Source organism: Myotis brandtii, unplaced genomic scaffold, assembly GCF_000412655.1.
Source record: "Myotis brandtii unplaced genomic scaffold, ASM41265v1 scaffold751, whole genome shotgun sequence".
Lineage (NCBI taxonomy): Eukaryota > Metazoa > Chordata > Mammalia > Chiroptera > Vespertilionidae > Myotis > Myotis brandtii.
Window position 1 is genome coordinate 1,846,533 of NW_005370994.1, and position 24,702 is coordinate 1,871,234.

Here is a 24,702-nt window from a genome sequence, read left to right on the forward strand (position 1 = left end):
TGGACTGGGGACAAAGATGGTTAGGATGTTAATTTGGGGCCTACTCTGAGGGCACCAGAGGCAGGAGACTTAGCCCCGAGGTTTTAATGAAAAAATACCTGAGAAAGGTGACTTTAACTGAAGCTGTAAATAGGCCCTAACAACACAGCATTAGCCTAAGGCTTAAGGAGGTAGCTGGCCATGATAGGATCCTATAATATGCCATCTCAGGCTTGCCAAGCAGAGATGTCCTAGATCTACTTTTTGGTTTGTATCTTTCCTGGCCCCTGGAAGCCTTTAGTTCAGTGTATTACATACAACAGGGGCAAGGAAACCTTGGGTCCATGCTTGGGACAAAGAAGGACAAGTAAAGAACATCTTTATGAGGTAAACCAAGCTTCTCAAGCTTTACTACGGGTACAAGCCTCGGGGAGCTCACTGAATTCAGATTCTGACTCAGAAGGCTGGGGTGAGGCCAGGAAACGCCTACCCACTGGTGGGGTGGGGTACATTGAGTAACAAGAATTTATAGAATTGAGTCTGGAGCAGCAGCTCAGAGGTCTGGGGGCATTAGGGAGACAGTGGCAGGATGATCAGGACATGAAAGCACTCTCCAGGAATCCTCAGATACTCCTTAGGGAATTGAATCGCTTACGTAAGGGAACTCAATGTTGAAAACCTGGCACTGGGATTACATAAGTCTTTTCATAATTTTTTTTTTTAAGCTTCAGTGCCTACTACTGCTTGTCTATGGGCAAATAAGCAAAATCAAAAAACAAAAGGCAGCAAGCATACATTTAACAGTGGTTCTCAACCTTCTGGCCCTTTAAATACAGTTCCTCATGTTGTGACCCAACCATAAAATTATTTTTGTTGCTACTTCATAACTGTAATGTTGCTACTGTTATGAATCGTAATGTAAATATCTGATATGCTGGATGGTCTTAGGTGAAACCTGTGAAAGGGTCGTTCGACCGCCAAAGGGGTCGCGACCCACAGGTTGAGAACCGCTGCATTAATAAAAAAATATAGTTAGTTTGGTAGCTTGGGTTATTTTCCTACTTAGGGTCATGGTTTTACAATGCATGCATATAAAATAGTCATATTTCCTGACTTTGAAATTATTTATAGCTTATCAAATAGAATCAAGTGCATCACCATATCACTGTACTCCATAAATAGCATCAAAACTCCCCAGTACTCTGCGCCCTGAAGGCATTGTAGCATTTTAGGTCATGGTGGGTATTTACATTCCTGGGAACTACAAAGTTTTAATGTTTTCACAACTTCTTATCTAATAGTGTGGGCAGCATATGTAATTATAAACACTGTAAATATATTCAATGTGGATTTACTTAAGTCACGTAACTTAGAGGTTTAAAATTTCACCTGTTAAGGTAGACCTATCCTCTCAGAAATGCATTACTATCTTCACAGAAGAAAAGCACCACTGATGTACCAGCACCACAGAAAATCACTCCCATTTCACCCCATGAGCACTGCTCCTGCGACCAGTCCCAAGCCTGACCGAGTTGGTAACCAGTCCCCTGGAAAGTGACACACACACTAAGAAAGAATGCCCATCTCTGAAGGAAAGCGTAGACGTTTGCATAGATATCATGCAGCACACGCTGCCAAAAAAATTAGAGAGTTTTCAAAAACCAGGCACATAATTTGCTGTTTGCTATGCAATTGACTATTTTCTATAAAAATATAAACTGGTGGACCAACTGTTCATCATTAAATTGCTTTATTTTGGATGGGATTAGTCAGTTTAAATAAAAACAGAATCTTAGTTGGCAAAACCCTTCAAGGTTATCTAACTCAAGCACTGAGTTGATGTTAGAGTGCCAAGGAGTCTCTGGCCAATCATTGTCAATAATGAGTGGTCTGGTCCACTTTTGGGCAGATCTGACTATTAGGAGGCTCTCCTAAGTAAAGCAAAATCTGGCTTCCTGTGTTTTCTATGCGTTCATTCAAGTTCTACTCCTTCTGGACCTTTGAAACAATTTTAATCTCTCTCACATGATGGATGGCATTTCAGATATTTCAAAATACTGTCATTTTTTTCCTGCCCTTTGGTTTTCTCCTTTATGTTGTAATAGTTCCTTTTAAGGTCATTGAACTGAGTCTCGAATGGCACTGTGTTAAATCCTTTGTAATCCTGCTTATATCCATAGCCTCTACTATGGAATGGGTAAAGTTATTACAAACACTGGTTCCTTAAGGTATTGAAGGGTGTGTGTGGGGTGGGGGAGGGGGGGGCTGAGGGAGGAGAGAAGACTCCATGGTCAAATACCAGTAAGCTCTATATGCAAACTCTGAGCTAAATAAAAAGTCAAATAGACTTCTATGTTATAGGAATTCCTAGTCTTTAATATGCTGGTAGACATTGTGAAACTCCAAAAAAGGAAATAATGAAAAGTATTTCCCAAATACACTGTATTTCCCAAAGTCAACTATGTGACTTTTTTAAAAAAAAAAATAGTGACATTTGAAAAGCATAATGACTTTCAAGTTGAACAGTCCTGAATCCATATTCAACATTTTCACTTCCTTTGTGACCTTGGTAAATTTCTTAACCTCTCAGAGACTCGTGTGTCTACTTTTATAGCACTGGGATAATAATGCCTATCTCCCAGGTTGTTGGGAGAACTAGAGATATGGTACGCAACACACCTTACACGGTGTCGAGCCCGAGGATAGTGCTCATAAATGGTAGTAATTATTATATTCCCACATGTTCCAATGAATTACAAGTTCTTTCCAAATTAATCATATAAAATACAACTATTTCCAAATGCGTAGAATAAAGAAAATTTCTCAGTGTTTGCATAATAGTCTTGCTTCATACTTCCTTAAAGGAAAAACACACCCAAATATCTCCACCTCCTCAAAGCAATAAAATAAACACATGTTGCAAAGCATGCTGGGATTGGTAGAAAAGGAAGAGGAGGAAATTTGGGAAGCCTTTGAGGGCTATGTATGTTGGATCAGTACCAGAGGTTGCCTCCCCAATTGCAGTATCAACCCATTCTTTGGAAATGAGAAACAAAGAAAATAGGGTTGTCATGTTTAACAAGCACAAATATGTACTTCCCAAACTCTCTGGGAATTACTGTAATTTTAAAATGGGTACTGTTGTTCTTGAGGAGAGTGAAAATTAGAGTTAGAGGCATGAAAACCTGGTGGATCAATCTTAGCAATAAATAATAGCTACCTTATTGGTATGCAGTGATTAAAGGAAATACTATGTATACTAGTACAATGCCGAGAACTGAAGAAATCAGCTATTGTCTCCATCATTATCATCATCACCACCATCAGCAAAGCGGAGGAGCACCCACATTGTGGAGGTGGGCAGGGAGGTGGAACTTGATCCCATCCCACAGTGTGGAAAGGCAGAGCCACCAGGGCAGGAAAAGTCCTGGCTGAGGTCAGTCCCAGTGCTGACTCCTGTTTAATTGTGTGACTTTGAACATGAATTTCTGTCAGTGAGGTCGTCAGTTTCCTCATTTGTGAAATGCTCTCCATCAGTCTTTCTAGTGCTGATATTCTGACAACAAAAATCGTGTGTGCCCAGGTACTGATTGTACAGATGGTGATTGGCGTGTTGGGATCTGAGAGGCAAATATTGATGACAAAGAGGAGGGAGAACTCAGCATGGCTCACTATGGACTGTTCCTCCTCAGCACAGGAGCTCCGAGTGGGAAAGAAGAGGTGCTGGGAAAGACCAGCCCAAAGCAAGACGCCCACACGGGATGTCCTCTTGGGCGCTGCTCTGAGTCACAATGCATGAGTTGGTAGCATTGTGTTTGAGTCTGTGCAATTTTTCTGGTCTTAGCCGGGGTAGTGGGGCCCAATATTAGGACAGTGAAGAACAAGCATATGCTTTGCAGTGATAGGACCCAGTCCCTGTAGGGTTGCCAGATAAAAAATATGTCTCAAATATTGCATAGGGTATAGTTGTACTAACCATTTTTCATTGTTTATCCAAAATTCAACTAGACACCTTTTCATTTTATTTGCTAAATTTGGGAGCCCTGAGTCCCAGGGTTAGCTGCTCATAAAACAACACAGTGTATACACAGCTGTTTTACACAATGGACAGAGAGAAATGAATCTGACCACCTGAAATTTTGTGTGGGACCAGCTCCTTGTATACACACTTGACTTGCACTTCTGGAAGCATCAGTTTTATTTGATAACTTGTCAAGGTCAGAGCATCCTTGGATGTGGCATTTGAAGGCATGTGCTGAAATAAAATGATTTTTCTTCTCTGCTCATGTGAACAGCACAGTTAAGAACTGAGCAAATGTTTGGCAATAAACTGATGTGGATCCAAATCCCAGATTGTTGGTGACTTAGTATGTAGCCTTAACCAAGATATATGCATTTTGTAAGGCTCAATCCCCTCATTTGTAAGAAGGGGACAATAGCATCTACTTCATAGGGCATTCCTAATGAGATTATCAACATATTTCATGCACAATAGGTAGTAAGCACTCAACAAGGGTCACTGAGATGATTTTATGGTTTTATGTGTTAATTCACTCATCTTGTCAGAATTTGACAGAATAAATGCATTTAGTTTTACGCCCATTTGTTCCCAAAGTGGATGATATAGATAAGATACACTTGCCATGTTCAGGATGGAGAAATTGTCAAGGGCAGGTGATAATGAGGTGAAGGAAGCAGCTGTGGTCATGGATGGAGCACTCAGAAGTTCCCACTGAGCAACTTGTTTCTGCATTTGGAGACGGTAAGGAAAATATCTGGATTTCCAAACCAGCTTGCAGCAATAAAAGGAGAGGAAAGCTAGCCTCCACGCATTTCTCCCTTGATTCTTTGAGGGAAAGACCACCTCTTACTATACCTTTAGAGTAAGTAAACAGTTTATGAATTTGGTAGGTGCTGCTTCATTGCCCTCCATTGCTTTCAACAACTGTTATACAAATCTCTGTCCATAAACTCAAAATAAAAATTTAAAAAAGGTAATTTCATTTTTCCATACACCTACCTATTTCTGTTCCTGAGTCCCATTCTGTGGAATACTAGAAACTTAATCCTGGTCACTTCAGAGTTTTGTCCCTGCCCCTTCACCCCCAACAGCTGCATCTAAATTGCATCCAGGGATCCTAAAATGCTCAACAGGAAGGTGGGGGAGAGGGGCACCTGGGTCCTCACCTGTGCATTTGGGCCCCTCTGGCACTTTCCTCACCTTGCAGAGGCTCCTGGGAAGGCCCACTTCAGCTATTTGCTCGAAGGTTATAAAACTACAGAGCATAGCAAAGAAGCGATTTGATGTTAATTGAATATCAATAAAGGAGGAGGGGGAAAGTTTTGAGTTAATTAGGCACTTAGTTGCTAAGGTAACTTTTCTCCCAGTTGGAAAGAAATTGTCTCAGGATTAGAGCCAGCCTCTCTAGAAAGAGATATACTATCAGCTTTTCTCTTTCACTCTTTGAAAAACTCGGAATAATCAAAGCAAATTGGGATGCAAGGAAGAAGGTCCAGGAGGAGGGGCGGTGAGGAGTCTCCCAGGGCAGAATGACATCAGACTCAAGAAAAAGTGAGGGCTCTCCTCCAGGGGGGCCCAGCTCCTTAGTGAGACCCCAGGAACAGCTGAGTGAGGAAGCCACTGGCCCATGAATCTGGATGAATTCAACCACAAGAGAAAGGGCTACAAACATGTTTAATTCTCCAATTACAAGTGCCTCCCAAGAAAGTTGAGGGGAAATGCTGAGCAAGGTTACAGGTGAGAGAAAATAGAGGTTTTCAAGAGGACAGAAAAGGAGGTAAAGTTATATTAGGTGGAGAGGATGTTTATAAGGTTAAAGAAATGATACTTCACACACTCCTTAAAATGTACCTGTTTAGTCTTGATCTCTGCCGCAACAAAAAACAAAGATTAATTAGAGATCACTAATTACTCGCACTGTTATTTTAGTGATATATTTTATGGAAAAGTTAAATTTTGCCGACTCATGTGCCATTTCTGTCCCCTGAGTTAACTTTGTCTAAAAGACTCCGTTCACTGGGCCTTTTTACCAGTTAGCAGGCTCCCCTGCCATTGATGACAGCTACCAAGTTATAGCTACTATGGATAGAAGGAAGCAATCTGCCTTGAGTTTTCGATCCCATTTTGGAAGCCCTCAAACCCCAGAACTCTCCCCTCAGCATGAGAAGGGGAGTCCAGACCAGAACCCCCACCCAACGTGTTCATTCAGGGCTGCAGGACCCTATATATCCAAGCACCTGCTCCACATTCTTCTTGGATGTGTCAATGTCACTTCAAAGGAAGCTGCTCTGACAATCTGCCCTTCCCAAACTGCATTGTCCCCCAGGGGTCCCTCTCTCAGTGGTATCTCTTAGCCTTTCCTGGCCACACACATACATCGTCCTTGGCAAGGTTCTCACCATGGCCAATCAACCACAGATTTCTATTTTGTTTTATCCTCCAGATATTTGTTGAAATGTGCCCTCTTCTTTGGATCTCCAGCTCTACCTCCCCACCGCCATCTCTCACCTGCCAGAGCACCCCATGTGACCCATGCACCCCCCCTCCAGTCTGCTTTGTCCCCCTCCGTTTGCCACATTCCAGCTGAAATAATCCATGTGACGTGTAAATCACAGGAGATCACCGTCAGCTTAAACCCGTTGAAGGCCTCCTGGTTCTCTTAGGATCTGGATACAAATGGCCAAAGTTGATCTCGAGGCCCTGCACGGCCTCTCAAGCATTAGTCACCCTCCCACAGTGTCCAGGGTTCACTCGCACCGCTCTGAAATGTTTTCATAAAAGAAGGAATGATTCCCTCCCATACACGGCTTCTGCAGCCAGGATCACCTGAGTCATCTGGGCAGAGCTCCCTTCTGTCCCTGAATTATCTCAGTGGTTGCATCACTATCTGCTTGTGTTTGGTTGCACAGATATCTAAGCTCTGCACGTAGGTGTGGTCATTGGTTAGGGGCCAGAGAAGACGAAACGCATGGCCCCAAAGTGTGTGCCTACAAAATGGAATCTTTTTAAATTAAACTGAAATTCAGCCCACAGAGTTCATTAGAAACAGCTCTAAACAATGGGTTACCGAGTGCTGAGCACGAGAGATGATGGTGCCATCTTTGTCTTTAAATGGAATCAGAGAGAGAAAACAAAACACAGGAGTGGCCAACCAGGACCATGCGGGGTCCACAGGTGCCGGGCTTATGGCACCAAGCAGACATCCTATAACCAAGTTCAAAAGTCAGGACACCTGGAGATATCTACGACATATGGAGTTTAAGAAAACAAAAAGAAAAGAATAAATTATGGTACAGTATTTTACTATGAGCCTCTTATATAAATGTTTAAATAGGAAGAAAGCAAAACTCCAACACATGTGCCTATATGTTTATCTAATCCCCCCAAAATAAAATTAAGTATCTGATGATATGGGAGGGTGTAGAGGTAACTTAAGAAGACTTTTCATTGCTATCTTAGATATATCTGTATGATTTGAATCGTAAAAATGAGAGATGATTCATTTTCTAATTCAGTGACTGAAATTTAAAAACCACCACCAACAAAAAAAAGTAAAACAAAATATTTTTTAAGTACTTTTCTTTGCACCCACCCCAACATGAGAGTGACGGTTGTGGCTCTGCCAATCCCTCTATTATTTTCTCAGGGAAGAATAATTAAGTTGAGGGAGACCCTCACGTTCTCTGTGGGGTGCCTTTCTGCAAACAGGAACTTTCCAGCACACTGGTTGCTGAGAAACCAGTGATTTGGGTTCCACCTGCTCCACCCCCAAAATAAACACATAAATAATACATTTGGTGCCGAAAGAAAACCCTATCGCCCTGACTCAGAGGCTAGCGTTCAGCAGAAGGCTGCCAACATGCAGCATTTAGGTGTCTGGGGAGGGTGAATGAAGTCTTGGTTTATATCTGATAATGCCAAGTGTGAGGAATTAGTCAGAGTGCGTTCAGCAGAAGGCTGCCAATTTAGGTGGCTGGGGAGGGTGAATGAAGTCTTGGTGTATATCTGATAATGCCAAGTGTGAGGAATTAGTCAGAGCTGGGCTTGCAAGCAGCAGCATTTTTAATGATTTATTGAATTTCTTTTAAGGTCACTGGCTTATGATTTGCCATTTTAAAAATGCACTGCGAAAAAAAATAGATGTGTATTTTTCCTTACAGGAACTGAATCATTTTCTAAATGCATTTTTTAAGAGGAGAAAATCAGTACAAATAGCCACGGCCAGCACACCCCACGTCCAACCTAATCACATGACCTGCAGCCCAGATAAACAGCTTTCTGAATGTTATGGGTAGAAATACAGTTTTCAGAAGGAACTGAGATCATTCATGGGCAGACAGTTGGATTAACTTGCAGCATTACTTCTGTTGTATAATTTTACCGCTGGGACTATTATTTCAATTCGAGTGTACTGGAAATTCAGAGTTAGCCTAATCAGTCATCTGACGCAGGGGCCTGCAAATGCATGTTTTCATATTCTAAGGTGCCCTCGTGCCATTCACATGTTTCCTTGGTAGTGAGAGTCACGGGTAGAAAACATGAGAGTTAATCAAAAAGGGTTACCAAGTGCTACCTCCAGAAGCCCAGCTCTCAGCCAGGAACTCCTGACTGAGGACCAGATTCTTCCCAACAGTGTTAACCCCATCCAAGTAAGGTAGCATCTTACACAAAAGTCACACAGGAAGTCAGAAAACATGGCAAAAGCCATATCATCTGACTCCCAGTAAAAGCTCCCCTAGACCAGGCTGCCTTCTGAAATGAATTCATGGATTTATTACTTAAATAAGTATATACGAGGTGAATGTGCATGAGCAGACATAGCAGGCCTCTTCATGAAGCTTAGTGTCTTATCAACAGGGAGCAATGCCACATTGAGCAATGACACATGGAGAAGAATACAGAGGATCCATGGCAAGAGTATTAAAACCAGGTTGGGGGATGTCATCAATCTGAACATTAGATGTATACACAGCATGGAGGAAGAGGGACTGGGGAGGAGAGGGAGTTTCCAGAGAGCAGGAAGCAAATATGTGGTGGGTGGGTGCAAATTGAAAGAGCCTGGAGCCCCAATGAGTGTGAGGGCTTTGGTAGGGGTAGAACGAAGATTGTGAAGAAGGAAAAAATAGTCAGGCACAAGGCTGGAGAGGTAAGAAAGATGTGGGGCTATTTCTGGACTGTTTCTGGAATTCTGCCTAAAGACAAGGAGAAGCCACCTGTAAACTACACAGGGAAGTCACATGATCACATCTTCATTTTAGTAAACGCCAGGCTGCAATGTGGACAATAGGTCAGAATGCTCTGCCCTAGAAATCCAGAGGAGAAATTAAGGAAGTTGGTGGGAATGGGGATGGGAGGAAAGGGACAGAATCAGTTGATATTTAGGAAGTAGAATGACACTTGTCAATTGCTCAAATATAGTAGGGGAGTAAGAAGAAGACAACCAGGACTCCCAGTCATTGATCATCAGAAAAAAAGAGATGCCATTCATTCACAAACATGGGGAGCACTTTGGGAGGGGTGAGCTTGAGGCAGAAATCCAGGTTTATATTTATGTTACCAGGATGTTCAGGGAGAGAGATTTTTAAAATAATTATGCCAGCCTTTTACCATCTGGAAAGAAAGTCTCCTTGGAGAAGATTTTGTTGTTCTTGGAAGAGTACCCTGGCTGTTTTGTAAAAATTAAAGTTAAAAAGCACCCCCTTACCCTGAGGCAAAAACTTCTTCCTCCCAAAGGCTTGGAAAGGAAAAGCAGTCCCTCCTTTTAACAGATGAGAAGATACACCAATTTGCTTAAGGAGCCCAGATACTTTCTGAGAGACAATTATTCGAATTCTAACCAAGACTCAAATTACAGACACCACTGGGCAAGGACTGCAGACCATGGCCAAGGTCTGGAGTCAAGATCAAACCCCAAGGTTTCTAGAAGAGAAAACATCAGGAACAGGGTCCTCTGGTCTTGCAATCCATCCTGTTGGCCCAAAAACCCATGGGAAATGACCAGCTCCTGCATGGTGCTAAGCTGAAGTTGGAAATCACTCCTTCCCAGCCTGGGTGTTGGTGAAAAGTATCTGTACCTGTGAGCTGGGGCCCTGGAGCTGAAGACACAGCCCACTGAGGCTTTGGCAGGGCTCTGAAGCAGCAGGTCCTGCTCAAGGAAAGGACAAGCATCACTGGGACAGTGCAGGACCAGCTTTCCACAGGGACACTACATGGTAATGACAGCGATAGCAAGAAAGGACCCCTAAGGACATCAGGGATTAAACCCCTTGGACAGAGTCAATTTTGGGACATTGTGGACAAACCAGGGTTGACAGGAGGTCCAAGAGAGATGTATTGGAATTTCTGTTTATAAAGGCAGGTGGGAATTTGAGCTACTAAATAGAAAGGTAAGAAATTTGACTGAATATGCATTAAAAACTGGTGAAGTAGGGCACGCTGCTTACATGTATACTATATTTGTTAACATAATGGTTCCACTTCTTAAGCAATATTTCAAATCTATAGCAGAACAAGAGAAAAATCAAAGCCATACCTGCATATTGGTACATGTTTTTCAAAGTATGTACTCTTGTAGATGTGGAAAACATTTATTTTTTTGCCAGCTCATCATCCCATCTCCTTTCATCTGGCTATAAAACTGCTCTTTTCTAGGAGGGACCCATTTCCAGTGGTTTAGATGGGGCTGATCCTATCCAGAGGGCTGGACCTAATGTTTGTGTGAGGAATGAATGGTATTTGACCCAAGTCAGTAGGAATGTCCCCCATAACTTTTTGAGTATGGGGGCGGGGAGCTCTTTCTCTGGAATCATGACCTAAAAGAATAATAAAAACCTGCTCTCCTTTGGGAGTCTGTAAATGATTTTAGGCTGAAAAATGCTATCATTCATATCCCAAAAGTTTGGAAACTACTGGATTAAGATAAGAGGATAACATTTTGAAGGGAAGAGCAGTAGGCTGTAAGACTTGCCAATTTCCCTGTGAGAGGATTTGACCAGATGCTGTGAAAGGAAAGGGTAGGAAACAGCATTCTCCCCTTTCTTTCCAAACCTTTCTCTGGATATAGCACTTTCTCCCCTGATATTTTGGGCAACTGGGAAGCCAGAACTCCTGCTGGCAGTTGAGTTTTCCTTCTCATGTTTGAAAAAGGAAAGTGGAACCCAGAGTAAAGGACACCAATAAAAATAGCGGATTTCTTGGCAGAAGACTCACCACCACTGATGTGTGTCAGAAAAGGGACAACGTAGCACATGAGATTGTTAACGTAGGTAGCAAGATATTAATAAAAGAGAAGAGAGAAAAACTGGCTAAGCCTAAGCCTGATTAAGTCTGGAAATTACAGTTTAAGACACCCAGAGGGCAGTCACATCCTCCCCCACGGGGCCCTGATACCCAAAGCGGGCTCCCCTGGGGACAACTGGCCATTATCCAGGATTAGTGAGGAGAGATAAACAATAAAGGGGAAATTCCTCTGCTGGGCACATCCCAGACCAAAGCCAAGATGGCACCCAGGTAGGTAAGCACCTGCGCAGTAGAAACCAGATGATACAGCAGAACTTTGGGACATGCACAATAGAAGCCAAGATAGCTACCATAAAGGGGAAGTGTCTAGCTTGGGAAAGGGATCAAATTGGATAAGGTATGCAGCCCCCGGGAGACCTAGAAAAGAGACTGGATAGGAGGAAGACCCAACGCAAATCTCTGAAGAGCCAGGAAAGAGATTGGTTAGTTTGAAAAGCAAGCAAGCTCTTTCACAAGCCCCAGGTAATGTAATCAAAGCTTAACAAAGGCCTCTCCTGGTAGCACATTTTCTTTGTAGCAGTTGCATGGGCTGGCAGCCATGCAGGCCCAAGTGCAGGTCTGGGTGCAGCAGCACAGAGCCAGCCAGGGCACAACCGGGAACAGAGACTAAGCTAGCCAGATGAAGACAGAAACTGAGCTGGACTAAGCTTTGGCATGGACTGAACTGAAATATGAAAGCTTTGGACACTCTGCCGATGCCAGGCCAACGGCACAGAATTTCTGGACCCTGGCCCTTCTTCTGGGCTTGGTGAAGACAAGGCTGGACTTCTTCCACAGAGGGATGGAGCTGAGCCACCTGGTTGGGGATGAGACACTGGGCACCTGGGACAGTCCTTTGTGTTTCCTCCAGCTCCAGTAAATCTCCCCACTACACCTCATCTTCCCACGTGTGGGTTCCTAAAATGCCTTTCTTTCGACTCCATAGAAGAGCCCTATTTCCACAAGCAACAAGTTCACCTAGTTTCTGATTTTATTTTATTATGAAGGCTAGAGGCCTGGTGCACAAAAATGTGTGCACTCAGGGGGGTGTCCCTCAGCCTGGCCTGTGCCCTCTCGCAGTCTGAGACCCCTCGGGGGATGTCCACCTGCTGGCTTAGGCCCACTCCCCGGGGGATCAGGCCTAAGCTGGCAGTCAGACATCCCTCTGGCAGCCCAGGAGCCCTCAGGGGATGTTCACTTGCCAGCAGGGAGCAGGCCTAAGCTGCAGTCAGACATCCTTAGTGCTGCTGAGGAGGTGGGAGAGGCTCCCACCACCACCGCTGTGCTGGCAGCCGTCAGCCTAGCTTGTGGTTCAGCAGAGCTCCCCCTATGGGAGCACACTGACCACCAGGGGGCAGCTCCTGCATTGAGTGTCTGACCCCTGGTGGTCAGTGTGTGTCATAGTGACCAGTCATTCCTAGTCGTTCTGCTGTTAGGGTCAATTTGCATATTAGCCTTTCATTATATAGGATAGAGGCCTGGTGCACGGGTGGGGGCTGGCTGGTTTGCTTTGAAGGGTGTCCTGGATCAGGGTGGGGGTCCCGCTAGGGTGCCTGGACAGCCTGAGGGGGTAATGGCTATTTGCAGGCTGGTCAAGCCCCCCAGTGGGGACTCTCACCCCATGGGGGTGTGGCCAGCCTGGGTAAGGGACTGAGGGCTGTTTTCAGGCTGGCCACACTCCCTTTAGGGTGGGGGTCCCCACTGGGGTGCCTGGCCAGCCTGGGTGAGGGGCTGATGGCTGTTTTCAGGCTGGCCACACCCCCCAGAGACCCAAGCTCCCAGCCTCTCCTTTTTTTCTATTTTTTTTTCTGGGATTTATTTATCTTCTATAATTGAAACTTTGTAGCCTTGAGCAGAGCCCAGGGCTGGCCAGGGCAGGTGGGAAGCTTGGCTTCCTCCATCGCCGGGGGCAACCCAAGCCTCCTGCTCATTCCAGCTCTGTGGCCGCTGCCATCTTAGTTGTGTTAATTTGCATATTCGCTCCTGATTGGCTGGTGGGCGTGGCTTGTGGGCATGGCTTGAGCATAGTGGAGGGATGGTTAATTTGCATGTTTCTCTTTTATTATATAGGATTTCTTTTTTTTCTTTTAAGGTTTTCTATGTACTATTAATGCATTCTTACCCATTAAATAAGTGAAAGTCTGCTTTCCACATGTCTATTTTATTGTGCAAGCTGCACACCTCACAGAGGGATCCCAATTCATGGTGCTGACCTTGCATCCAAGTGCAGAATTTCAAACAAATAACAACACGTTCCTATGGAAATGCAGACTGAAACCTGGTTACTGGGTTTGCTGTTCCTCTTGCTCTGGCTGTGAAAGAACATAGACATTATGCACACGCACACACAACCTAAGTGTGTGCAAGACTTACACTGTATAAATATTCATAGTATTCATTTACTTGTAGATATAAATGTCTGCACAGATACTGCGTGTATAGCAAATGAATACATGTATTATTTATCTGTCAATAAGCATCAGACAGCAAACAAAAATTGTTGAGTCTGTAATTCCTAACTCGCACATTTTCTCACTCCAAACTACCCAGTCTTCCAGATTTGCTAACAAGCAGCAAATTAGCTTTTGTGTTTTGTCTCCATTTATTTTTTTCAACTTTCTCCTTGAAGAGATAGAAGTGAGCTGTAAAGTAGTCAGAGGGAAAGGATGAATAAAGAGCCTGGATAACCCACACACTGGATAATCCCTTTGTAATTAATTTAATTCCCAATATTTATACAGCAATCAATAAATAAATGCAACTGATATACAGTAGATTATAGTGCAGACCCTACTCTTATTCATCCACAGTCCCTGAAAGAATGCTCTACACCTGGTAGGCATTTAATAATCGGTATTTTAATTAAATTCCATAAATGGAATCACCAATCTATACTTCATAAGGAACTTGAGTATCTCAGTTGATACTGAAGCTAACTAGGTCTTCCTCTCTCCCTCCCTCACATCCCAACATCCCCATTGTCAACAAGAATTATGTCTAAGATGGTCTTACTCACTTGTAACCCTGAGGCCTAGTGCCTCAACGGTGCTTAAAATAGCATGGATAATGGAGCAAGCATGCCTATGATTGGTCATTGACAGAGATTTTTTGCATGCTCAATAAGCAGCAAATATAGGCAACCCCTTGGAACCTACATTTGTTGGGACAGTGGCTGCATTTTGTTAAAATCCAGCAAAATTTGAGTTAATTTTATTTTTTGGAAATAGGCTTAAAAATAGCCTCCCAAGTTAGCATAGTTCTGCAGTTTTACCATCCCATGGTGATAATGAAAAAGCACTGTGCATGAGCTTTCCTATTTTATTGGGTTGAAACCCCCTCCTCCATATAAAATTAGATTCTAGACTGATAGTATAATTACCGTATAATAGAGTTTGCTCAACTACTCAACACAAAATGCTTTGCTTTCATAGCATTTTAATATGAGCAGCATAATGGGCACCAGCTTGAAAACCAGCCTGCCGAGAAGGAATCTAGGACCCCAAATGAGCTCAAGTTTGTAAAATGTGGTTCAGCTGTTCAGTAAACTAGTTAATTCTAACCGACTTGACATGTAGATATCAAAATTGTTCTTTTCCCAACCATGGTCTTGGTTAAAGAGAAAGCAGTCTGGCTTCAAATCCATGAAAACAATATGGACACCTGCCCTGTAGGTCTTCAGGGCTCACACTACGTGGACACCTCGTTGCTTCATAGGTGACGGGGGAACCTCATCTGCTCCACATTCCTGGCTCTGAAGCACTGGTATTGAAGAGCCAGTCACTCCCCATGATGCATTAGTTTTTAATTAAATTAGACTTTTCTGTTTCTCTCAATAAATACTGCTTTTATGGACTTAGTGTCTCTGTGTTGTACACCATACACTAAAACCATTTACTTCTTTGGGGAGAAGAGATTAACACAAGTAATATAGCAAAAAACCCCTATTTACATAATTGCAATTTTCCTTTTGCCGTAACAGAGGCTGTTTTGACCTTTTAAATGTCCAATATTGGCAGAGTTGGCAGAATTTGCACTGCATGTCCACTTGATTCACTAATTTCTCTGAAATAACTAGTAACTCCCCTTATTGTTTGCTAAGAAACTGCTAAAAGGCAGGCGGTCTCTTTTACAAATTCCAATGGTTTCTTTGACAAAGGCCCACAGAGGGGCTTTCTTCATCCATTTACCACAGGGATAACATGCAGGAGTCCCATCAGGTAATACAACGTGAGGAAATGAACTGGAGTAAACACCAGGGAGTCATGGAGCCCCTGCCGCAGGGCAGAGAGCACAACCCACCTACACACACTCAATTACATGTAAACAAGTATGTATATGGTCAGAACAACCACTCTGGCTAGGCTAAGGGAGCAGTTCATAACCCCTTCCTCCAGGACTTACCCAAAAAGGGGATAATCCAGAAAAAATATCCCTAGGATGTGGCCTTTCCCAGTGTTTTCTGAATTCAAGTCCAAAGGACACGTAACACCTCAAAGTAGAGATCTCCATGTCCTTTATGTGAGAATGCTGTGCCCGCGGTAAGGAAATTCCATGTAACTGTTTTACTTGTTGCTTTAAATACATTTAATTAATTATGCTGACTTGAAACTACAACAAGAAACATCCCAGGCAGTTTACAAATTTCCCTTTATGTGTACTCCATATTTGCAACATTTCTCTTGCCCTTGTTTTTAAAAAGAAATAGAAGGCTTGTACTGCACACACCTTTGTGAGTAGAAATGTAGATAACAGTCATCCCTATGTACACACTCTCCCCAGCCCCCATGTCTAAAATCCAGCGGGAGTGTTTGACTGGTTCTGGCCAATGGGCTGCGAGAGGAAGTGGCGTGTGTCGCTTCTGGGGTTGAGGCAACAGAAAGCCTTGTTCAGCTCGTCTGTCTCTTCCCCTGCTCTGGTCACCAAAAGGGGCAGATTGTTCCAGGAAGAGCAGTTATAAGATGTTGATACCCATATCAGCCAGAATCTGTGAATGATTGTATAACAAAAATTTTCCTTTTCTGCTCACATACAAAGCAAGATTTTTTTATACCTAGCCTAGTCCAATTAAAGCAATAACCATACATCTTTGCAGTGACGAGGACTCTGTCCTTGACTAAACTTTAATTAGGCTCCTCTAAGCCCTCTGGGCCTCAATCTTGGCATTCATCGTAGTTGGGTTTATGTCACCTAGTTTTAGCGAGACTCCTGCTAAGTTAGTTTAGAGGTAATCTCCCATCCTCAGTACCTGATCACCCTCCATATCTTATCAAATTCCTTGCACACCACAACCCTCTAGGTGAAGTTGGATCACCCTGGTGTGCCTTCAACAAGAATCCTGCTAGGTCTGCTTAGCCAATATGCTCCCCCACCCCATGTTTCCTTGGAATGATTTTCCATCCACTGAGCCCACTCTGCTCCTTGGCTCTAAATCCCCAGTTCTCAGTGCTGCATTTGGAATTGCGCCCAGTTCTCCACTGAGGTGTCTTTTGCCCTATTGCAATAGTTCCTGAAGAAAATACATTTGACCATTTTCCTCTCAAGCTCTGGATTTTTTTTTTTTTTTGAACAGCAATGATTCTATTTATTGTCTCTTTCTTTGTCCATCCACTCAAGCCACCTGGCTTCATTCACAAATCCTAAGCTAGATCAATATACAGCCACAATTGCCCTGGCTGTATGTTCTGTAAAGGACAATTACAACGAACCCCTCTGTCCTCCCAAACTTGTTTAGCAACATTAAATCAAATATAAAGTTCCAAAATTAGGTTTAAAGGAGAATGCCACTTGGAATTAATTTATGGAAAGGTAAGCCCGGCTGATGTGGTTCAGTGGTTGAGCACTGACCCATGAACCAAGGTCACTGGTTCGATTCCCCGGTTAAAGCACGTACCAGGGTTGGGACTCCATCCCCAGTAGGAGGTATGTAGGAGGCAGCCGATCCATGTTTCTCTCTCATCAATGTTTTTATCTGTCTATCCCTCTTTCTTCCTTTCTCTCTAAAATCAATAAAAATATTTTTAATAGTATTGATAGGGAGGTAAGCTACTATCTTCTATTCTTAATATCCTATGGATAATTCTGAAATGACAATCTTCATGTATAATATTGCAGCTGCACACTAGTGATTGAGTATTACTTTGTTAGGAGCATACATGTGTTCATCAGAGACACAGCTCCTACTAAGCGTGGAGGTTGCATTGGTTTAGGGCAGGCAGTAGAGAGAATCTTGTTTTCAGAGTGCACTCCTCCATTGCAGTTAGTGTGCGTGCTGTAGGTGCTGCCTGTCACTGCACTGCGATGAATTAATTCTATTCAGAACTCAAACTGTCTTCCATTTGCTCATAAAGGCTAGCAATGCAGGGAGAATTTGCTGAAAGAGCCACAGAGGAGTAAATTCCTGAGAAATGGAAAACAATATGACAGAGGCGCATCTGGGGCCAAAAATAAGGCAATCACATTCAAGGAATCTAAGAGAGTGATTTTTTTAAAGCCAAACAGTACATTAGATGTAGATTCAAACAGCAAGCCCACTGGTTCTTTGTCAGCAAAATTGCTAAATAGGGGTGAACTTGTCTCCTTGGATCGTGAGGAACACAGGCAAAGGAAAAAACCACCTGAAGTCTGAACCAAAAGCCAATTTAGATCAAGCTGAGCAAACAGACAGGTCTGCTGGCCAACTCAAAACCAAATCATTAAAAAAAAATAAAGTCTATAAGTACAAAAAGAACTTAACATGTCAAGAAAAACCCAGAGAGCCATGTTGGGGCCTAGCAGCACACGTCCCGTTCAATCCAGGCCTGGTGGCACCTGCAGAAGTTCCCGTGCACCCCCCAGCCCCCATCTTTGCTTTGTGTTGGTAAAATCATAATGAAATGAAATCCAAGGCCAGCCAGAGGACTGTGGGGGCAGGGAGGAGAGGCCGTTCTGTCCACTTGGCCCAGGTTTAAAAAATGGAGGTTGTTACTTGCTGAGAACAGATTTGCACTCCTATTATTTTTTTATTTATTTCTCTAAGCACCAGCTGAGCCTCTCTCTCAATTTCCATCCACACTGAGTCACTAACCAGGCACTGAGTGTGGGGTTCTGGCAGCAGTAGCTCTTATCTCTGACTCTCCCCACCTCGACCCAAATCGCTTCCTCACTCTTTGGTGGCTTTCTTTGGTGATGCAGACAAAAACTTTGAAATCCCTGCAGCGGTTCTGAAAATTGTTTAGAAGTGATTTTTTTTTTTCTGAAGAGGCCTGAGTGTTTGCAAAGGAAAGTGGGTTGTGTGAGATGAGAAAAGGTTATTAAACATATTTTGCTACTGTGCATGAAGCATGTGTAAGAGACAATTCCACTGCAGAATTCTGGGAGGAGGCACAGTATGTACTTTTATCACATATTTATTCAAAGTGAGAAGTTATACTCCATGCATAAACATGACAGTGGTATTTCTTTAAAATTTACTGTATGTTATTACTATATAGCCACAACTTCTATTTTTCTACTGGAAATGCTCTACATTATATTTATGCGGACAAATTGTATTTCTCTTTTGATGATACAAATGCTGGAACACTAAGTCAGCATGTACATCTTCCTTCAGTCAGTCACCATGACCAGATGCAAAGGAGGTTTGATATGTTGGGGGAAGGATGCGTCTTATGTACCTGCAAATGCAGTCATGTGTCTAGATATGAATGTCCTTATCTACAAAAAGAGAGAATGGAACTCCCAGTCCCTTTAGCTCTGAAAGCCTACAGTTAGCAGTAGCTGCACCACAGAAACTAACCAAGTTGATTCAAAGGGGTTTGGGGAGAAAAAAAAATCACTGAAACTGGATTAATTTGGCAGCAAAAGCAACCCTTCCACTGACCACCCAAAGGGGCCATTTTGCAATATTGATTTCTTAACTGTCTAAAGAACAATAATGCACGTCTTTTCTCCTTAAATTAGATGGGAAGTTCCTTGAGGCTAGGACCCATGTTTTAAATTAACAATAAAATTTCCCAAACAAACTCAGGAGACATCTCTCATACTGCCGGACAAATGGCCTAACCATGAAAGAGGATATTAAGTCCATGAAAAGGAAACCAGGTCTCAGAGCTCCCAGCCCAGAGACTGTTTCTCTCCATTACAATTGTTCTGCCACCAGGAGGTTCAGTGTAAAGAGGCTTCTAGCGAGAGACAGTGAATAACAATTGGGAGGAAGAGATCCAAGAACATTGTAACAGCCGTCAGCTGTATAAGGATCCTAAAACCTTGGCACTGGCTCTTTGGTGCCAGCAATATGCCTGCAAGAAAATACTCCTCCCCAGGAGTCTTTCTGGAACCCACCCTCTGAGCACTTGGGAATGGTAGGCCAAGTTGCCTGTCCTGCACTGAGACCCCTCCCTGGCAGAGTCTGGCAGCACCCAGAACTGGCTCAGTGCTTTGAAGCAGCTCTGGGAACAATGCACAATCTCACTTTGTGATTTTATTTTGTCAGAACCAAAGGGAAACAGTGAGAACTGACTTGGCCTCTTTTCCAGATGCTTTTGACTAGGCATGCTACTTTAAAAAAAAAAAAAATCTAGCTTAACAAATGAGACATAGAGAGAGAAAAAAAATCTATTTGCCCGTTAATTTTAGCTGGGATGTGGCCTACTGATTATTGGGCAGGCGGGAACTATTAACATAGCTTTTCTATTTCCCTGTTGTATGCTAGCAGCTTCATCTATTCCAAGAGTCTAATACTGGCTGTTAGAAGCCTTGGGTTTGCCCAGCCAGTGTGCCTCAGTGGTTGAGCCTTGACCCATGCACTAAGAGGTTGCCGGTTTGATTCCCCGTCAGGCAACATGCCCAGGTTGTGGGCTTGATCCCCACAGTGGGGGCCATCAGGAGGCAGCTGATTGATGTTTCTCTCTCATCGATGTTTCTAACTCTCTCTCTCCCTCTTCCTATCTCTCTAAAATATCAATAAAAACATATTCTTAAGAAAGAAGCCTTGATTTTTCATCCCCAATTAACACCTGATCTTACTGCTTGAATTCTCAGTGTTTCACTGTGTCTCCCCATAATGTCATTTTTAATGCCTGTCCTTCTCTACTGCAAACGGATGCTGTGAGGACAAATGAGATGGCTCAACATTACCACCTTCCCTATCCATCTGGGGCTCTGATTTGCAAGGACCACATTGGGTTCTGGATGAAAAACCTAAAAGGTTGTGCCAGAAATGAAAGGAGGCAGAATGGAGCCAGGCGGAAGCCCAACAGGATGCAGAGGCAGGGATCCAGGCCAGGGTTGGAACACTGGACTGGCCACAATCTCACATATCAAGGTTGGTCCCAGGTTCCCAGAATACACATGTGTGTGGTTGATTATATGAACATCTTCGAGGCATGTGTGACTCAATTATATTATCACTAGAGGCCCGATGCACGAAATTCGTGCAAGGGGGCCGGCCCTCGCAGCCATGGTGGCTTGCCTTGGCCCTCCCAGTCCAGGCTTCATCCAGAAGGTCGTCCAGAAGGACGTCCGGAAGGTCATTCGGCTGTCTGATCTAATTAGCATATTACGCTTTTATTATTATAGATTCTTTGAACTCTTTGGTAAAACATATGGATTATACTACTGAGATTTTTGTCCTTTTGCCAGAGAGTATTCTTTGTTTCTGTGGGCCAGCCAGCCCTTGAGCCCCATTTTCGTTGTCAAAAGATCTGATAGCAACTGAACTAATCATTTTAGTTTACTTGTGTTAAAGGTATTTTTGCAGCACCTCCTGGCTTTGACACATTCTATAGACCTTAGGCAGCCAGGCAACAGAACAAAGTCCTCATGGGGGGCTGAACAATGAGGGTCCCTCCCTTTCCAGTGGCACTAATCCCCCCCACAAAATCTCCCACCCTGGACACCCACAGGGAGACAAACAGCAGGGCCAGGACAGGAGCCACGCTGCTCTGTCAGTGTTAATTGTGAGCTGGGTATCTGATCTGCTAGGACTTGCCCTTTCTGGAAAGGTTTGCATAATATGGCAATCAAATTCCAAGATTCTCATTTACTGTAAATTGTGCCTTTGCCAATGGCTTTTGTCAGGACTCCCATTTCACCTCATGTCTCTGCTCTCCACGTTTCAGAATGCACTCATCTGTGCAAATGAATTAAACTGATTAAAAGGCAGCTTTTCTTATTTATTGGAATAAAAATAGCAAATGTATACATGGCACATCCTTGAATGAAACTCCATGGGGGGAAAAAAAATCACTTCAGACAAGAGGGGATTTTTGACTCTCCGGGGGAAACAAACCCAGAAACTGCTACATGACTCAAGTTCAGCTGCTTTTGTAATCTAGAGTGATGCCCTACTTAACGACAGCCCAAATGATAATCCAATTATTAGGCTTTCAACAAAACCAGAACCTAATGACATCATATATTCTTATAATTAAAGTTGATCTGTATATAAAGTGGTTCCTCTTCTTAGAGAGAGAAACACTTACAATGTAAAATAACTCTCAACTTATAGACATCTCCCACTTCACAAATTTATAGGACAAACACATTCAAAAGAAGAAAGTGTAGCCCTAACCAGTTTGGCTCAGTGGATAGATTGTCGGCCTGTGGACTCAAGGTCCCAGGTTCGATTCCGGTCAAGGGCATGTACCTTGGTTGCGGGCACCTCCCCAGTAGGGGGTGTGCAGGAGGCAGCTGATCAATGTTTCTCTCTCATCGATGTTTCTAACTCTCTATCCCTCTCCCTTCCTCTCTGTAAAAAATCAATAAAATATATTTTTTAAAAAAGAAGAAGAAAGTGTACAGATGTGTGTTATCCCAAACACGTGAAGATTCTAGGTGTCATTTTGACCCCACCTGCCAGACCAGGGCCAAGCTGAAAGCAACCTCCACAGTAGGGAGGGAAGTGTCCCAAAGCATCACCATGGTACGGCGTGGGGGCAGGTGGGGTTGGAGGCCCTGTACGTTTCAGAGAAGTGATACCCCCAGGATTCCCAGCACTGCCATACTTTGCTGCTCCATGAGCAGCAGTCATAAGTGGGCCTCGTGTTTGGGGATCCCCGGAGATGAAAAGTACACTGTGTGTGCAAACTGAACTGGCAGTCCTGAATGCCTTTATTAAAGAGTTCACACATTGGTTTTCTTGTTTATTTGCTTGATGTTGTTTGAATAGAAGAAGGGCTGAGGGGAGTAGAGAGGAGAGGAAGCACACTTTGTTACCCAAGGAACAAGCCACTCTCACCACCACTTGCAAACTCTGGTTCTTAACTCAAAATGAAGCTTGCAAGGTCGGGTGACCCAAGTTTCCTCATCTTTGTGGTGGATCATCCCAGGAGATGCTACAAGGCTTGTAGTTAAGAATAAAGGGATATTCCCTAACCAATTTGGCTCAGTGGATAGTGTCGGCCTGCGGACTGTAGGGTCCCAGGTTCAATTCTGGTCAAGGGCACATGCCTGGGTTGTGGGCTCAATCCCCAGTAGGGGGTGTGCAGGAGGCAGTCAATCAATGCTTCTCATCATCATTGATGTTTCTATCTCTCTCTCTCTCCCTTCCTCTCTGAAATCAATAAAAAATAAAAATAATAAAGAGATAGCCTGGCCGGCGTGGCTCAGTGGTTGAGTATCCACCTGTGAACTAGGAGGTCACGGTTTGATTCCCAGTCAGGGCACATGCCTGGGTTGTGGGCTCAATCCCCGGTGTCAGGCATGCAGGAGGCAGCCAATCAATGATTCTCTCTTATCACTGATGTTTCTATCTCTCTCTCCTTCTCCCTTCCTCTCTGAAGTCAATAAACATATATATTTTGAAAAAGAATAAAGGGATAAAGCATAAACATCTCATAGTTCTGTACCTAGAGAATAGTAAGTGCTTATGTAAGAGTAGTTATTTTTATCATGATAATAGCTAGTATTGTTTTTTCCAATGGACTTTAAATAGAAGATGAAACCACCAGTCTCACAAGTAGCAAGTAAGTCTCCTTCTTGCAAATGGCTAAGAGCAGAGCTGAGCCGGTCTAATCCTCAGGCAGCAGCTCCTCTCAGAACCAGCCCACTCTCAGGGATAAGGGCACGCTAACATTGGCTTTGGGCGGCTTTGCGTATGTTTGCCATTTTAGACTTTTTACAGAATGTTTCTCATGGTGGGTGGGACACGTTACTGTGTGGGCCTGTCCTATGCATGCCAGGACATTTAGCATTCCTGGCCCACTTCCACTAATACCAACAGCATCACCTCGCCACTGTAACAACACAAGTAACACCCACACGTTTCCAATTGCTGCGTAGGAGATACAACTACCCCACTTCAGACTTTCTGGTAGAGAAAGTATCATTCTGTCCGCTTCACAATGGAAGAAACTAAGGTAAAAAGAGTGACTGACCAAGTTACTCAGAGAAGACAGACAGTAAAAACAAACAGGAGCCTGGCCAGTGTGGCCCAGTGGTTGAACATCGACCTGTGAACCAGGAGGTCGTGGTTCAATTCCCGGCCAGGGCACAGTAGGGGATGTGCAGGAGGCAGCCGACCCATGATTCTCTCTCATCATTGATGTTTCTCCTCTCTTCCTCTCTGAAGTCAATCAAAGGATATTTAAAAATGGGAAATATTTTATGTGTCACACACAGTGATCAAGTGGATGCGGGGGAGGGAAGTTGTGCTTTTCTAACTATACACGAACCCCCTACAGACATTCACCCCAGTGAAAATCAGTCAATGTAAGTTATTGTTAATGACAGTAGTGTGTTATATTCCTCAGGGTTTGAAGATTGGAAAAAGGTCAATGGTGCTGAAAAGAACTCTCTTAAAGATTTGTTTTCCATGTATCTGGCTAAAACAATGGGAGGTAAAGAGAGGAAAGAGGAAGAAGACATAAGGAGGGATACATTACAACTCTAAAGCACCTCAAAATAAGGAATGCAAATCCCTAAACATATCCCACACCAATTTCAACCTAGGGACTTTAATACCTTGCCATTCACCTATTAGCAACATGTCACAAAATGCTTCCTGTGGGCCAGCACCCTGTTACGGCATTCATACTTTGCAATTCTCTCCAAGTGGTATTAACATCCCATTTCCTCCCCGTCTCTCATTCCGTCATGTGGTATTATAGCATTTAGAGGCCACATTTTTCTTTTATTGGAAAGTATTTTCCACTCTTTTACTGAAGTCGGTGAAAAAGTACAATTCTACATGACGAAATGTATTATGCAGGCAACTCTTCAGGAACATGTCTATTTTAAACAAGGAGAGATATCTGTGTCCGGTGGTGTTCCTTCAGCTTTGTATAAGGGGTAAGCGTTTCGTTGTGCCTGTGCAGACAGCACAGCTGGCCTGGTCCAGTGGCTTTATTTTGAGCCTCTGAATACATTCTCTACTTGAAAGGAAAAGTGTGGCTTCTGCTCTGCAATAAGCCCTGGCGTTACCTTTTGGTTTTCAGCTCTGACCTGAA